At 35.9% G+C, this 13,989-nt stretch overlaps 1 long non-coding RNA gene across 2 annotated transcripts; it reads left to right on the top strand.

Moving 5' to 3' along the window:
- Positions 1-292: 292 nt before the first annotated feature.
- On the top strand, positions 293-7,615 carry LOC104588935 (uncharacterized). Of its 2 annotated transcripts, none has more exons than XR_016084739.1 (3): positions 293-481; positions 2,561-5,963; positions 7,294-7,615. It is a non-coding gene; the product is annotated as an uncharacterized LOC104588935 (long non-coding RNA). The 2 variants fall into 2 exon arrangements; XR_733874.3 differs by having other exon boundaries at positions 294-481; positions 2,595-5,963.
- Positions 7,616-13,989: the final 6,374 nt, after the last annotated feature.

The following is a 13,989-nucleotide window of genomic DNA, read 5'->3' as shown; positions in this document are numbered from 1 at the left end:
GGGTTTGGGTAATAATTTGGACCCGTTTAAAACCCAAGTTGCACACCTAATTAAATGGGACCTCGGACCTGTAAATGAGTCCAGTGGCCCATGATCACGCTTAATAGAGGCCATTAGAAGATCATGATTAACCGAAGTTTTGAAAGGTAGGTTGAAGACGATCAGCTCTCACACTCTATTCTTCTTCCTCCATCTAATCTACAATCTTCACGACCCTCACTTACTAGTCTAACCTTCCATTGCAAAACATTTCATTCTCTCTCAAGCCTAAAACAGATGAATGTGGATGCCTGCTTCACGGGTTCCATTCTGGTTTAAAGACAGTTCATTTCTGCTGCTTGAGCCTAGTGTGTCTATGTGTGTGTGTGAGAGAAATGCCTCCGGGATGGGGACCTGGAGGTCCAGGCCCAGGAGGACCTCTACCTCCTTGTGGGTGCTGTGGTTTCTTTTGCGATGGTATATGCCGATTTGTATCTTCTTGGTGAGTTATTTATTCAGTTTTTTCTTCTTTTTTTTTCAGTTTTTAGTGAATACTTATTTCTTCAGTTGTACTCGGTCATCGATCATTTCTTACTTTAAACCGTCTTATCCCAAATTGGCAACTATATGGGGTTGGCTACATGAAACCTATTTTGCTGTTCTGTTCTGCTTTTTGTCGCATACATTATTAAATTATGAGAGTTTAAATGATTTCTTACTACTTCAATCCATGTTGTTTTTTATTTGCCCTGGCCCTTTTAGCTCATTCAGCTTGTAACAGATTGCTTTTCCTATCGCTACATTTGGTTGCCATGCAAACACAAATTAGGCACAGATGCAAAATAAATCGGTTCTTGTGAATGCAAAATAGCTGGTTTAGGTGGCAAATTGTATTGCTGTTGTTGTTTGGTTGGAAGGATGCAAAACAACAAGTGGACTGCCTACCTCTAGAAGACAGGGGGTTTTGGTTTCATTCAAAAATGACAGTGGTGTTGAAGGAGAAGAAGAAGAAGAGAAAGAAAAAGAGAGAAATGGGGAGATTGTTGACGAAGAGAAGAGAAGGGTTCCCCAAATTGTGAGAGAGCAACTCCTGCAACATAGAGGATTAAATCCTTCTTGGTTGCTGTTGCTCTCATCGTAAATGATGATGATGCCCTTTTTCAAGTAGCCTTATCGTTCATCTTGTTCAATGCCTTCAAGAAAAAAAATTCAAAAGTATTTGTTCCCATATATATATATAGCCCCCACTATTCAGATATGTGGCTTTTCAAGTTTAGACAAATGGCATTTTCTGAGAAATTGCTATTAAAACTCACAGTCCACTATCAGGCTATAGCCCCCCACCATTCAAACACATGACCTCATTTTTCTAGAAAGGTAGACATATGGTGTTTTCTGAGAAGTTGCTGCTAAATCCCACAGCCCACTACTATCATTTTCAATTCATTCATAAAAAATGCAGAAAATGCAAAAGTGGTTATCCACAACCACTCTTGTCTACGTTCTATCAATCTCAATTAATCATTAACTCTCTACTTATCATAACAAAATAAAACTATCAATATTCTAATAATTATTGAAAAATTATTTTTTGAAATAAATATTTCTTAAAATTTTAATAATTATTTAAAATATTAATAAATATAAATTTAACATTATTGATTCCATAATGTAAATTTAACATTACTGATTTCTCGTGCTTAGTACAACGCCATTCACTAGTTCTCAAATAAAAGCATCATTCCTCAAACATATGTCTAATTACTCAAATGATAGTTACCTCCACTCTAAAAAATGTTAGTGGTAATTAACTCCACTAAAAAAAAAAAGAAGAAAACAAAAGCTCATTTTCAAATAATGTAAGATCTATAAAGTGAGGTATTATTTAGAAATAAAACAGAATTTAATTTCTTAAATTAAACAACAATTCTATAAATAAAAAATCAAGTAAAATAATAGTTTAAATTTACAACATAAAAATTTATAACATAAATAAAAAATATCAGAATATTGGTCCCATACTTAGCATGGGAGTCATTCTCTAGTGTTTATCGAAATAAACATTTCCTTCGACAATCAAAGTAATGGAATTTCACAATCTAACCAAATGAGTGCAAACCTAAACCTGAGTGCATTAAAGCACCATTCCAGCGTTCACATTGCAACCAAACACAGCCTGTGGGTTGGGTTTCTATGTACAGAAGGTTCAAAGTACCGACACGCGCCCTTCTGTACCGGCAGGGGTGTATCCGTACTAAAATTCAAGCATTCAATGTGTTTTTTTCAAAGTTTGATTTTTAGAGATATTTTTTAAGTATTTTTATTAAAATAAATAGAGGTCACAGAATACTTGTAAATAAGTGTATCAAGACCAAAAGATACGATATGATATACCCCTTATTATACATATTGTATTGATACTTTGAACCATTGTTCATAGGTTTAAAATTTAAATGTATAAGCTGAAATTTTCATTTTCGTTTTAACATACTTATTCTATTCCTTTATATTGTTTTAAATCCACCTCCTTATATTATTTGAAGTGTATAAACTTATGAATTGTATCATGGTTATTTGGCAGCTTTTATTTCCTGTGTTGTTGCTGCATTCTACAGGACTGCTGCGGACCATGGTTCGGAGGACCGCCTGGTCCTCCTGGACCCCCGGGGCGGACCACCAGGCCCTCCCGGTTCATGGGCCGGGTCAGGTTGGTTTCGGGCTGGGCTTTCACTTTGTATTAACAGATTTTTTTAAGGCTCGAGTCCGAGTCCGGTCCAACCATCGGACCTACAACTTGGGCCCGAGCCCGAAATTTAGCCCATACTATTACTACTACTGAAGCGGCTAAATAGAGAGAGAGAGAGAGAAATTATAAAGAAAAGAATAAAAAATGTATATATTAAATTATAAATATATATTTTAATAAATATTGTATTATTTATGTATTTTAATAAAATACATATTATATATTTTATAAAATATATAATGCTGAGTCGGGCTGGGCTTTTTTGACAAATCCCGAGCCCGGCCCGAAACACAGTCGGGCTTATTGTGTTAGGCCCGAGGTCAGGTCCGCGGGCCTAATTACATGACCAAGCCCGACCGGGGTGCAAGCCAGGCCGTCGGGCTACCCGGCCCATAAACAGGTCTAATATATATATATATTATCATTTTGTTTATTATTTAATGATGTAATATGTTTTGGAGTCATTGAACTTTGAATTGTTATAAAATTTAAAGAGAAGTAGTTGAATTGATATTTCAAAAGGTCGGATTTTCAGCCAGTAAATTAGGTTTCTTATCCTATGAGAAGCGAACAGATGTTGGAAATGGAGGGAGGTCATGATCCTTGATGATGCAAAGTGTCTCTTAGTAGTAATGCTCAACTTTTTATTTTAAATTCTGGAAAATCGCCCTCCCCGGCCCACTTCATGTTTGTTTGATTGCCTGATAGAACCTTGTTTTGTGTCCTCTAGTCCTTGGCAAGTCAACATTATTATGCAATGAAGACAAATGCACTGGGCCCAATGGCATATGAGGTTTCAGGCAATTGATTTAGGTTCAAGTCATACGACGACTCACGGCTCGCTAACCTAACCCTGCCCAGATCCCAATTTTCTTATGTTTTAGGTAGGATGGCCACGAGTCGAATTTTTCACAAACTATTCAAACTCGATTCAATTTAGTTTCAATCGAGTTTTGAACCGAGTTCGAGCCCAATTTATAAATTCATTTATTAATCAAAATTGACCAGTAACTTTAGTTTTCAACAAGGTGGATCAGGCTGAAAAATTTAACACAGAGCCACGTGATTTAGTTCCCCTGCCCAAGAGAACATATACCAGATACTTACCATTTTGTTCTTGTTCGGGTTAGACCTAAAAATGAGTCAATCTTTAAGAGATCACTGCAAGAGCAAGAGTCAGCAAAAGCGGAGGGATGAACATAAACCAAACTTTTCATGAGTTATTCAAGCTCAATTTGTGAAAATCTTGATTTAATTCAATTTAAACCGAATTTCGAATCGAATGAAGTCTGTCTAATAAAATTTACAAGCCAAATTCAAATTCATATTGTTAGCTCGATCGAATAGAGCTCAAGTCCCAAGTCTATAGAGCTTGAATAACCAGATATTCGAATACTGATTAAAAGGCAGCACCGATCCACTCCTGCAACAGCTCCTTGTATTTCGAAAGTCATCGAGAGCCGTGTTTGTTAAAAAACAGTTGGAGCCTGGAGGTGCCCCCTGCACCCAGCAGAAAGAAAGGAGACTTAAACAAGTTAAAATTGCAGGCATCTTACTTCTATTACGTCCACCATTTTACTCTATCCAGAAACATGCGGTCGATGCTCAAGCACTGTATGTGTGGGATCCACGAGTCGATCCATCCTAGCATACAGAAGGTCTCCCTTTGGCTAAATTGCCATCTCAAAGGACAACATACTAATGTTCCATCATTCGTCTCTGATATTTTAACATCTCTCTCTGTTTGGTTTATAGTCGGAATTGGAATCAGAATTAGAATGGTTTATTCTCATGTAGTGTTTTTAAATCGTGGTTGATCTGAATTATTGGATCATTTGGTCCAAAAACCATTCAGACAACCAGTTCCCTTTCACCCCAAGTCCGGTCCTTGGCCAAAAAATGTTAACTTAGTCAATGACCTGTTGACCTGGGCTATTGAATCGTCATCTTGTTCGCCTGGTGAACAGTATTGATTATTTTTTATTTTTTTGGGTATAATCTGTTTGGCTCAGAAAAGAATCAGAATGGAAATTGGAATCAGTTGGAATGAGATTTTGTTCTCTGAAAGGAATAAGAAATGATCATTCTTTCAAAATGGGAGAATACTCTGGTGGAATGAGATTGATTCCGCCCAACTAAGCAGATAGAATCAGAATGACTCATTCCGAATACGATTCCAATTTCAAACCCTATTCCCGTGAACCAAACAAACCCTAAAGTGAGTCAGAATGAACATCCTAATTCCAATTCCAACCTCTATTTCCACAAACTAAACGGGTCTAGAATAGAAACAGATGATGCAGAACTCAGAAGTCAGCGTGTAGTAGGCAGGCAGGATTAGGAGTTAGGAGTTAGGAGCGGGATTAGAATCGTGACCACCACGGATGAATCCCATCACGTCTCATCGCAATTTATTTATGCCGAAACCCGAAAGCAATGCCAACTTGTTACCCTCCATTGGCTTCTGAATCGATCTGATCTCAACTCTGATGTGGGTTTGGTAGGGAACTTTTGGTTTTGGTTTTGGTTCCTCCCTCTACTCACAATAGATTGAGTGATTAACTTCTCGACTTCATCTCATCATCCAATGAATGATCAACGCCTGAGTTCACAATCCCTTCGTATCATTTGGCTTCGGACACGAACAAAAAGAAAGCAGTGGTGCCCCACCTAAAAGTAGTCTTTAAATAAGAGAGCAGCCTGGCAGGGGCATTTAGTCAAAAACAAGGAACGCATTCCGTTCGTCTCGTGTTTGTTTCCGTTCTCGTGTAAAACTCTCTTTAATTTATTCCGTCACGGAAGCCAAACAAATGGATAATTCCAGACGATGATCCTTACAAATTACGACTTACAACAAGCCCAAGAAACACCTCTGGTTTTTCACATTCCTGTGCTGTATTCTTACACAATTTGTTATTTGCCACTAGGCCGCAAGATACGAACAATGATTTTGACTACTCGTCTTCTGGGTTCTGGAAGCCAGCCATATGTGTATGTATCCTTTTGATTTGGCTATAAAAGTTGAAAGTTGGAGGCTTGGTTCCCCAATCTCCGATCTGCGTGCAAGCCAATTAAGCCTTCTTTTCTAGCTCTTTTACACAGAAACAAACAAACAAACAGAGCGTGGGCGAGCAAGAGAGATGCATCCCGGACCACCTCCACCACCTGGTCCTCCTCCTCCTCCATGTGGATGTTTTGGTTTTCTCTGTGGTGGGTTATGCGGACTCTTGTATTCATGGTGAGTTATTATTTCGTCTCTACTTAATTACCATTTGTCAGATATTGAAGAGCCCGTTTGGGAGGGTTTCTGTATTGTTTGAGCTGCTTCGGACAAGTTATGTGACATAATTTTACCGGGAAGTGGATTTTGCGGCTTATGTAAATGTAATTCCAGTTTTTCGGATTTTTAACAAAAACGGTTTTTTGGATTTTGGGTTTTTTCGGTTCATGTTTTGGATTTTGGATTTTGGGTTTTACCGAAAAAATTGGATGATATTTTTCAATGTAAATGTAAATCGATGAAAAGCTTCATCATTAGTTTGCATTTATATGTGATAATTCTACATCCAGTCTGTATTTTCACATCTTTGTTTTCAAATATAAGGTTTACATCAAAAACCTTTCCATCGGTTGACTTTTTCCATTGAAAATCAATGTAAATATACATTGATAAAAAAATCGATGTATTATTTATGTCAATTATCACATAAAAAAAGTTCTAACGGCCCATTAAAATTTTAAATTCACCGTTTGAGTTTTACATCAATGAATTTTCTACCACACCCTTTAGATTTTTCAGTTCTTGGAATGCCAAAAGTCATTATGGGCCTATTTGTTTGTTTTTTTTTTCTGAGAGGGGAAAAGTTGGCCAATGAGATTGATCAAGATATACATGTTCTTTTTTCATATCTATATGGGGTTCATTGAACAATTTACTCGATAAATAAAAGAAAATGAATAAATGCACTTACTTAGGTAAGTATTTCCCGAGAAACACTTGTCTCAGGATAAATAACATCCTAAAAAGTGAACAGGCCTATGTGAAAGCCCTCCGAAAGGGGCACCAAAGAAATGTCAAAATGTTTACCTAATTCTTCAACTGGCTACACCAATCTGCTCATATGGGGGTGTTTGGTATAGTTGTATTTTGGGTTGATTAATACAAATTCGTGGGAAATATGTATTACCACATCATATATGATCGGTGGTTTCAATTAGAAAAATATATGTGTGTAGAAAACATCAAATTGGACATTCCAGTAGAAATAACAATTTGTATTGGTCAACTCAAAATGTATTTTAAAATATTTCAAATAAAAAAAAAAATCTCTCATAAATTTGTTTTGATCAAATCCAAAAAAACAATAGCAAGGCAACACCACTATGCCAAACACCTCCATAATTGTTCCATTTGCAGTATATTAAAAACAAACCGAAGTTTTTTTTTTTTTTTATTCTATTGCTTCCTCTCCATTTTCGCACTGGCCAGTTTTCTTGTTATTTTCTTACTGATTGCAATTTAGGATTAAAGCTTAATCCTTGCCAATTTGTGCTATGGTACTTGATAGTGTGGACTTCCTGTGCTGCTGCTGTGGACATGGCCCACCTGGTCCACATGGCCCACCTGGCCCACCTGGACCACCCTAGCCACAGATCATCATCACCTTTGGCTCGGCCACTCCTTCGTTCCCAGGTACCATGTGTATAAAGCATTGTAATCACAGAATAAAATGAAAACTAGTGGTGTTTCTAGTTTCACCCAGTAGGTGACGAAGTGTTGTATGTATCTTTCTTTTGTTTCTTATTTTGTTTGGGAGGTTGCAAAATTATTCTTTTTCCTGTCAACTAAGTAAAATGTATTATACTACTAATCTATTATTGTGTGTGCAAGTGGATGACAGCTTTTAGCTTTAAGATACATTTTTCTAAAAAATTTCGGATTGATACCCTGTAATTTGGTCCTAGTGCCACTTTGGTCTTTGAATTTTAAAATGTGATAATTCAATACCCGAACTTTCAAAACATATCAATTCAGTGTCTATCGTTAATCACCCGTTAACCAGCCATTAAGTGGCATTTGAAAAAGACACGAATGTCCTTCGGGTGTCATTTAATTTTCTTTATCAACCATCCAAACGTTGACAAAAAATTAACAATCCAAAATCCTTACTTCTTCTATTCAAGAAAGTTGGGTCAGGTCTCAGTGGACATTCTAGACCCCAACTTTCTTGAATAAAAGATGCAAGGATATAGGACTGTTAATTTTTTGTCAATGTTTGGATGGTTGATGATGAAAATTAGATCACACTTGAGGGGCATTTGTGTCATTTTAAAAGGTATTTAACGGTCAGTTAACAGTAAGTACTGGATTGATATGTTTTGAAAGTTCGGGTATTGCATTGTCGTATTTTAAAGTTTGGGGACCAAAATGGCACTAGGTCAAAAGTACAGGTACTAATCGGGAATTTTCCCATTTTCATTAAGATTTTGATCAATGTGAGATCGTTCATCATTGGTATTTTGCTTTATGTGCAAACTTCTCTGTAGTTGCAATAATACCAAGGTTTTAAAAACCGGTTCCCAAGTCGAACGGTTCGACCATCCAGTTTGAATGGATGGCCCGTTCTGATTAAAAATAATTAAAATAAAAAATAGCCAAACACTGTTGTCCATGTTGATGGGTTAGCGGTTTGACCACCCAGGTCAGCAAGTTGCTAACCAAGTCAGTGGTTTTTGCCCCCGGAGCGGTTTTAGGGTGAAATAGAACTGGTTACCTGATTGGTTCTCAGGTCAACTGCTCTTATCTTTTACTGATAGAAATGCCTATTTTAAGACATTTTAAGAAAATATTTTTTAATAATTAAATAACACAAAAATGCCCTTCCTCTCAAATTAAAAAAAAAAATCAAATCACAGGGTTGAATGTACCGATATGCCCTTTTGATGTACCGGGATGTATCGATATTTTGAACCTTGCATTAACCCTATATCTAAATCAGATCAGGACAGCTCAATTCCACATCCCCTCTAAGTCCCAATTGTATTAACCATTGCCTAAACACTGAGGCGTTCACTCGTAATAGGTAGCCCAGCCCGATGTGTACAATCTTGTCTCCAGTTCATCCGGACGCCTCCACTTCACCCTCAAGCGCATGGGTTGGGCTTAGAAATATTTTTGACGTTCATTTGTTGAGCAGAATGGGCCTAGGCCTGGCTTGTGGACCCCATGAGTCGTAGTTTTGAGCGCTATATAATTCACAAATGAACTTCTAATGCAGGAGTGAGAATCAAATAAGTACTTTTAACCAATGGAGTATCGTTTCAATATAGAGGAGAACTGCATTCAAATAAGTACTTTTAACAGGGCAAAAGCTCATTTCTGTTACCCCATAGGCAGTGTTTGGCTTGGAGGATTGGAAATGGATTTGAATTTCGAACCCATAGGTTGTTCTCATTGGTTATAAACCGTAGTGTTACTACTCAACCTAAGAGAGAATTTTTGTCTTTGAATGTCATCTTTAAATCTAAATCCACCCTAATCCGAAAATGGCCTTAGTTTCTCCATTCATGAGTTGAATGTTTTTGCCATTCATTATTCCATTAGACGGGGATTCTTTGGATTGGTCTTGTAATATTGTAACTGTCCATGTCAGCCCCATAATGACCATTTTTTTAAGATCCCTAACAATGGGGTGTCAATTGGACTGGATTTGGTCCGATCCGATCCAGTCCAATGTGAGTCCATTATAAATGGACCAGATCCGATCCAATCCAATCCAATGAATGATTTGGAATAATTTGGACCAGTCCAATTCAATGTCTGAACCATCCAATCTGTTTGGAATTATTTTGATTTAGATTGGTTTCAACCCAAACCCGGTCCATTGACACATATATTCTTATCTTATGTCAATGGACCAGATATTGGCTTGATCCAATCCAATCCAATCCAATATAAATTTGTTACGGATGGACTAGGTCCAATCCAATCTAATAAATATTTTGGACTGGATGGGGTCCAATCCAAAACCGGTCCATTGACACTCTTACCTAACCTTACTTAAGGTGGATGGGTGGCCACGTTAAATTTTATTAACCATTATGAAAAAAGAGGTAAATCAATACAAGGGAGTAGGGGAGCAATCGAGTCAAACTTTGACATGTCTTGACTTGGCTTAACTAAAATACTACAAATAGGTTTGAGTTTGAATCAAATTAAGCTCACGGGCTTTTAAAATCAAACTTTTTGTTGTTCAAACTCAAATTCAAATAACTAATTGAGCTTACCCTGAGATTCAAGCTCGATTTGTACTTGAGAAAGGGGATATAAATTATTGAGCACCAGGAGAGAAAAATCGTGAAAGGATGGCGTCAGCCTCCAACAGAGAAAGTCTCCCACAACTCCTCTATTTGGCTATTTGCAAGAAAGTCTGCACATCTATTTCCTTTCGTTGAAGTGTGAGAAACAGCCGGTGTCATCCAGCATGAACAATTTCAATTTCAATGATTTCTGAGATGAGATGAATAATTGAATAAGTAATCCATTGCAAGTTAAAAGGGTCAAGAAATAAGAAAAGCCAGAAAGGACATGGATTGAAATAATGAAAAAAAAAAAAAAGATTTAACAATGGACATGGCATTAAATAAACTAAAGTGATGGAACATTGGTTTTAAAGATCAGAATGGTTCAAAATCACCAAAAGCCCATTTTTAAAATATAATTTCTGGAATCAATTTGAAACTTTCTCAATTCTTAAAAATGAATTATCTTCCAATTTTAAATAAGTATCCATGCTATGTTTGGTTAGAAAGAAAAAGAAGGAAAAGCTAGGGAAATCTAAAATAGAGCTTAAAAAGGCAAATAAAAAAGCACTAAAATGCATCAGGCTCTATTTTGATCCCAAACCAAGCAGAAAATGACAATAAAAACCTGCTTTTTCTCAAACACATGGGAGTTATGAATGAAAATGGCACTAAAAGTCTTGTTTTGAAGCCCTAATATGCTATAATTGTTTGCATTGCATTTGTCATATACTTTCCATTCAGGCCTCGTTCTTTTTTACTTATTTGGGTAACTATATTTATCTGGGTAAGTGTTTTTCCAGTAAAAATTGCCCAAATAAGTAAGGTTCTATCATTCTTGTATGTTACAAGTTACCCATAAAAAGAGAGCGGTGGGAGGGAGAGAGCACTATTGGCGTGGGTAAGTTATTTATCCACCTTGCAGGAGGGTATTGATTATACCATAGAACCCAATATAGAGGCAAAGAAATATGAGGTTTCTGGTTAACTCATGGTTTTGAAATCCGGACCAAATGGTCAGACCAATTGACCTGAAAACTTGTGAGGCAGTTGGTTAAGTTTCACCCCAAAGTCGTTCATAGGCCAAAAATTATTGATTTGGTCAGTGACCCACTGACCCAGGTGGTCGAACTATTGACCCATCGACCTGGACAACATTTTTTTGTCATTCTTTATTTTAATTATTATTTTTTTTTTAAATCAGAACAAATCATCCATTCGAGCCAAACAGTCAGACCATTCAACTCAAGAACTGGTCCCCAAAACAATTCCATATCCAATCTAGTCTTTAAACACTTGGGTCAATTTACCGATTAACCAACTTACCCAATGTTAAAATACAGGCAAACGAACAGAGGGCTTCAATCTCTCACAAAGTATTCTATTACATTATATATGTAGTCTCATATGCATGGATATTTCACAAACGTGTACATAAAAATATTCTACCACACTTGTTTGGAGGCATCTTGAGTCACCTTCCTGGTGGTCAGTTTATTCCCATTTTGTATATGGGTTCGAATGCATGGGTCGATTTGGATTCGTTGGCAGAATCTACCAATTTTCTCACCCTACTTTTGTTGCAGCAGTTGGGTCTGTGTGTTTTGTTATATCTGTTTTTTTATTTTTCCTGTTGTCTGTAATGGCTTGAATTGTATTGCAAGCATTATGAATGAAAATACTTTTTCACTTCAAAAAATAAGTAAGGCTGTATTTGGTTGAAGTGCAAATTTATTTGTATTAGTACAAATGTATAAGAGTGCAAATGTAAAAAATGCAAATTCTTATTTAATTTTGTTTTGGATTTTATTTTATTCTACTTCATGTCTTAATTTCATTCATTTGTAGTACAATCAAATAAAACAAGCTAAAATTTGAAACAAAATGAGGTTAGAATTTACACTCAAATAATTTGCACTGCCATGGTTTTGCATCATTGTAAATTTATTTGCATTACAATCAAACACAACCTAAATAAAAATACACTACAAATGCAATAAATCTCCATTCTTTAAGCTCAGTTTGGAAGGAGTACAAATTCAAATATATAGAATGCAAAACCTTGCATTTTGTATTGTTTTGTATGTATTTATACTATACATATTTGTTATTTGTATTTGTACTCTTTCTAAACTGAACCTTAAGTAAATAAAAACAAAAACATCGAATGCAGTATGTTCATGGTCCATTTTCCCTTTTTCCCTAGTTAAAAATGATATCTATTTTTTTTAGGTATTATGCCTTTTTTGGCATGGTTTTTAAAACTGATCCAGTGACGGAACTGGTCAAGAGTCTGGTTACCGGGTCAAATGGTCTGATTGTTCGAACTGAACGTTTGGCCCATTCTGATAGAAAAATTTAAAAAAAAATTAAAAAAATAAAAAATGGTCAAAACCGTTCAAACAATTAACCACCCGGTTCAACGGTTCACTAACCAAAATTAACGGTTTTGAAGAAAAACAGAACCGATCAGGTAATTGGTTCCCAGTTGTTCCGGTCCAACCATGCAATCCGATCCGGTTTTGAAAACCATACTTTTTTGTATTATAGTTGGACTCATGAGATAGGAATTTAATGATATGATAATTGCTGATGCAAGCTTATGAGAGGATATAGGAATTTAACATACGTCACAACCTTTTTCCTCAGCAAGACTTTGGGAATTAACTAATTAAGTTCTCCTTAATTACTATTAGAAAATCATATACGAAACATTCCTTGATTTTTTTTTTTATAATGTCCAAAATTTACTTTTTTCTTTTAAGCCCTGTTTGGTAAAACGTAAAATAAGTATTTATTTTAAGTGTTAGGACCACACAATAAATAGAAAATGTATATTTATTCGTATTTGGCCAAAGAAACTCAGAATAAGTGTTTGTTTTGAAAATAAACACTTAAAAAATAGGTCAGAGTTGGTTTTTTTTTATAATTTCTTTTTTATTTTTGGACAAGACTGTGCCCAATATTTTGTTTTCATTATTTCTCCAATTCCTTTCTATCTTTTCTTGATTTTTCTAGGATTTTAATGCCCTATTTTATCTTGGTTTTTCAAATTGTGCATCCAAATCAACCCTAGGCGGCATCTACCAGGGGTTGAGAAAGGATGGGATGATGAAAAGAAAACTTATTTCCTTTGCTAGCTACCCTATATTTGTTTTGTGAGAAAATTTATGACAATTTACCATTAGCCTTACTGTTGGTCCATTTACATGAAAAGTGCAACATGTTTATATGATGAAGTGGCATGATTCAAGATAAACGTGGCTATTTAGAAATGACACATGCCAGAAATTTTGCCACATGGCAACTTTAATTGGCATATGTTCTATACCTTTTCTTCACATGGTTACTGTTGACACGTTTTTCGATGATGTGGCATGACTCAAGACACGTGGCATTTTAAAATGACACATGTCAAAATTTAGCCACATGACAATCATACTTGTCACGTGTTATATACATTTTTTCTCAAGGTTTTTAAAACTGGATTGGATAGGGAACCATTCTTGGTCAGGTTCTCGAGTCGAACAGTCTAACTGTCTGGTCCAAATGGATGGCTCAGTCTAACAAAAATAAAAATAAAAAAAAATAAAAAACAGCCAAAAACCGTCGATGATTCAACGGTTTAATCGCCCAAGTCAACAGTTCATTGACCAAATCAACAGTTTTGGGGTGAAATAGAACCAGTCCCGATTTTTCCAATCCGGTTTTGAAAACACTGTTTTCTCTACATATAATGGCACTTATATTTAGGGTTCCTGTAGATGTAAAGAAAAAAAAAACAAGACAAACTTACTACTTGACCTATCAATCTTAATGTACTCTTTAGATATATACCTAAAATACCCTTGAATATTGGTTTTTTCTTTACGAATGAACAACATGCCACCAGCTTATGGAATAGAGATGACTTGAGGGACTCATTTGAAGCAACAAATTATATGAACACAAGGGCATATCAA

This window comes from Nelumbo nucifera, chromosome 3 (genome assembly GCF_055504915.1).
Source record: "Nelumbo nucifera cultivar China Antique chromosome 3, China Antique-T2T, whole genome shotgun sequence".
Taxonomy (NCBI): Eukaryota; Viridiplantae; Streptophyta; class Magnoliopsida; order Proteales; family Nelumbonaceae; genus Nelumbo; species Nelumbo nucifera.
Note: the sequence above shows the minus strand (reverse complement) of the source record. Positions and strands in the feature narration are given on the sequence as shown.